At 44.6% G+C, this 4,203-nt stretch overlaps 1 pseudogene; it reads right to left on the bottom strand.

Moving 5' to 3' along the window:
• Positions 1-3,230: 3,230 nt before the first annotated feature.
• Positions 3,231-3,700, bottom strand: LOC122039674 (annotated as a pseudogene).
• Positions 3,701-4,203: the final 503 nt, after the last annotated feature.

The following is a 4,203-nucleotide window of genomic DNA, read 5'->3' as shown; positions in this document are numbered from 1 at the left end:
ATGGGACGTGAGAACTTTGGTCGCTTATAACTCGCACTAGAGTGAGAGTTTAGAATCTGACTGGATGGCTATTGAGATGTGAAAGTCTTGCTCACTTATAACTCACACTGGGGCGAGAGTCTAGAATCTGACCAAATGGTCATTGAGATATGAGAGCCTTGCTCGCTTATAACTCACATTGGGATGAGAGTCTTGAATTCGACCAGGTGGTCATTAGGATACGGAGCCCCATTCGCTTATAACTCACATAGGGGTGAGGGTCTGGGATCTAACTAGGTGGTTGTTGGGATGCGAGAGCCCATCTTCGACCAACACTACACAATTTTCTGGCCAAGTAGAGGACACGTCTATAGAATGTCCTAGACGGTGGCATTTCCCCGGTTCTGCTCCTCTCAGGTTTCCCTCATTTCCTTTCCTCTATCGCTTAATGTGCCACCCGAATCTTCTTTCTCTTGAGGCGGATTAGCAAGTTGGTCAAAGATGTTAGGGTTACTAGCCTACTGTCTCAAAAGTTTAGGCGTGATTTCGGGTGGAGGCGGGCCTAGTTCAGCTGCTTAGCGAGAATCCCAAGTGAACTAGGGACAATTTCTTGTGTCATGAGTGCAAGGCTGGTGGTAAGTGTTATATCGGGACTCCCATGGGGCGGATTGGTTAACAGGAGCTCAAATGACCCCGACCCACTATGCCACTCCTACTTCTTAAACTGGCAAAAAATTCGGTTGGGGTCCTTAGGACGGGCTGGAGACAATGGAAGCCTCCTCTCCACCCGACCAGTTGGAGTGTCTTTATTTCTTTCTTCAGGGCGGCTTGAGCTTCCTCCACATTAATGTATTTAGCCACTTTTCTCAGTAAATCGTCGAAGTCCTTTGCAGGTTTCTGGATGAGGGCTCGGAAGAATTCTCCCTCTAACAGGCCTTGAGAGAAGACGCTTATTAATATCTCAAAGATGGCAGGCGGGACATCTAGAGCCACTTGGTTGAAACGCTTAATGTACGCTCTTAAGGACTTTGTAGCCCCTTGTTTGAGTGCAAACATACTATGATTAGTCTTCTGATATCTCCTGTCATTAGCAAAATGGTGCAGGAAAGCATTCCTAAATTTCTTGAAACAAGTAATGGATCTGACTAGCAGACTGTCGAACCATCTTTTCATTGAGCCGGAGAGTGTTTAGAAACACTCGACATTTTATTGTGTCGCTGTATTGATGCAATAGAGCAGTGTTCTAGAATTTTCAAAGGTGATCCTCCGGGTCATTATTATCTATGTACTCTCCAATAAATGAGGGTTTATAACCCCTAGGAAGCTTCTCATTTAGCACTTCCTAGGAAAAAGGAATACTGAGTTATTCAGGTATCTGTTGAATGGATGGGGATTTTCCCCTCTTTAGGTCCCTTGAGGGTGAGTTCTCAACCGAGGAGGTTTGAGATTGCTCCATTTTATTACCACATTCTCTGGGGCTCGATACAACGCCCAAGGAAGTCACTGATCGCATCCTCTTAGACCTTTCATCTGAGGCAAAGGGCTCGTCCTTTGAGGTCGCAAGTGCACAGCGCAGATGAGAATTTGCAGTCTGCTTTTTTGAAGCCTCTTGCATCTTGGTCTCCTTGAATAATTCGTATTCCTCGGGTGTCATAGTGACGTTGATTTTACCAGTGTCCTCCATTTTCATGTTCTAGAGCAGGTGAATGTGTTCCCATGGAAGACTCTAAATTTGATTTCGTCAGGAAGCTAAGCCAGATGGGGGTACCGGTGATGATGGCAAGAAAGTTGACAAAGAGAGGAATCTAGACCTGGGGGAGTTGATCGCTAATAGTACCGATGACCCTACAAACACCACATACCAAGCACCTAGAAGCATTAGAGTGGAAACCAGAGAAGAGGTCCCTCGCGCAGGCCCTCCAACGCTCAAGTTTGAAGAGAGACCGAGCGGAAAAAAGATGAAAAACAGTAAATGTGTGCACATAAATAGGACTTCTATCTAGCATGCACATGACCAACGAAGAGGACCTCCCTTTTTATATTATCTTTTGTAACCTCCACAATTATAAGGTATCAATGAATGTCAAATGTCAGGGAGTATCAGGTGAAAGAAGATGTATGACAGACTTCCATATAGAGAAGGTTCCGTAGATATGTGGCAGAGTATGGGAATATCCCTAACAAATAACTATTATTCTCTGACAAGTTGTTGTAATTCCTTGACAGTGTTGTCCCCCTAGGGGTTCGACCAGCTAAGATGCCGACTGGAAGTAAGGTTGGAATGGTGACAGGACTAAGCCATATGGAGTCTGACCGGCGTAAAGCCAACTGAGATTAGATTGGGAGCTCTGCCAATGAGAAATGAGGAGACTGAGCTCTGGGGGTCTGATTAGCGTAAAGCCGACTGGGATTAAGACAAGGATGGTATCCAAGAGAAGTGAGGGGACTAAGCCCTTAGGGTTCGACCAGTTAAGAGGTCGACCAAGAGTAAGGCTGGGATGATGCTCAGGAAAAGTGAGGGGACTGAGCCTTGGGATCCAACTGGCTAAAAGGCAGAGTAAATCCTGGGATTCGATCGGCATAATGTCAGCCAGGTGTAGAGGAGTGGACTGCCTGGACGTGTAGTTTTTAACTTTGACCATTACCTCCTCCTGACTTTTAACTGTCACGGCATCTTAACCATTGTCTTCACCCTAATAATGGGATCATCCACTATTTCCCATTTCAATATATATTTTTAATAATTTAGATATTTAATTTCGAAATCGATTAAGTTTTGAAAGTGATTGTTCCGATTCCACATACCATTTTCATGAGCCGCCCGATAAATTTGAAAATGAGAGTGGCTCTCGCCAAACAGTCGAGGTATTAAAATCTTCATCCTGTTAAGGAAAATGCCTTATAATAACCCATAGTTGAAAATTAATAAATATGTCAAACGGTTGCAGTTCTTTTCTTTCTTTAATATGATCTTTAGTTTGTATTGAGGTTCTGATCGAACAAGATCGTCGAGCTTAGTGTTAATTGCTTTACCAATGGTACTGTAGCTAGTTCTTAGAACATTGCTCAGGGGTTTTGTCAAATTACGTAAGCTCGTCAATTCATACCAAACTAAGAGTGCAAAACAAGAAGAAGAAGGCTAACGCAATTGTGTAGCTAGCGAAGTAGCTAATTATTTATGCGCCCTCGCTTCTTGTGCGTTTTATTTGTTGAAATTAAAAGTGAACGATGGTTCATCGTCGAACAGACAGTTAATTATTGATCACCATGGTGATCTTCCAGTTATGGGTCTCGTCTGCAATGGGGACGACCACCACCGGGGCAGCGGAAGTGTCGTTCCGGTCGTGCTCGACGACCACAACGCCTTTGGATTGGCAGTGTTGGTGTCGGTGGCCCAGCTAGGGCAGCCGTAGATAACGACATTGCGGTCGCGCTGTAAGATGAGGATGAAGTGGCCTTGCTGTCCGCTGGTGTTGCTCGCCCAAATGGCATTGTTGTTGCTATAGATGACGAGGTTGCCATTGTTCTACATGAAGATGATGCAGTTGTAGCCACGATTGTTCACGAGGTTGTAGTCGGATTGCATGGTGAGGCTGTAGCTGCCTTGGGTGAGGGATTGGCCGCTATATAGCGTGTCGCCTGAGTAGAGAAAGTTGTCGGCCATGGAGGAAGGCAGGAGCAGGTCGAGGAGGAAAGCGGAAAGGATGACAACTCTAGCCATGGTGATTAGTCGGATCTAGTGTAGTAGGTTGCTTGATCCAGATCCGCAACTTGATCGCTTCTATTTATAGACGAGGAGGAGGTGTAAGAAGAAGAATAGGAAGAGACCAAGAAATAAATGGTGAGGCTGTAGCTACCTTGGGTGAGGGACTGGCCGCTATACAGCGTGTCACCGGAGTAGAGAACGTTGTCGTCCATGGAGGAAGGCAGGAGCAGCCCGAGGAGGAAAGCGGAAAGGATGACAACTCCAGCCATGGTGATTAGTCGGATCGAGTGAAGCAGGTTGCTTGATCCAGATTCGTAACTTGATCGCTTCTATTTATAGATGAGGAGGAGGTGTAAGAAGAAGAATAGGAGGAGACCAAGAAATAATACGAGAGCAATAAAATCTATTGTTCATTGATATTTGTCCTAAGGATAATACAATATATAATGTTCAAAAAAGTACTTGGTTAAATAACTAATTAATAAATAACAGAATAATTCTGAGAATAATTATAATAG

Source organism: Zingiber officinale, chromosome 2A (assembly GCF_018446385.1).
Source record: "Zingiber officinale cultivar Zhangliang chromosome 2A, Zo_v1.1, whole genome shotgun sequence".
Lineage (NCBI taxonomy): Eukaryota > Viridiplantae > Streptophyta > Magnoliopsida > Zingiberales > Zingiberaceae > Zingiber > Zingiber officinale.
Note: the sequence above shows the minus strand (reverse complement) of the source record. Positions and strands in the feature narration are given on the sequence as shown.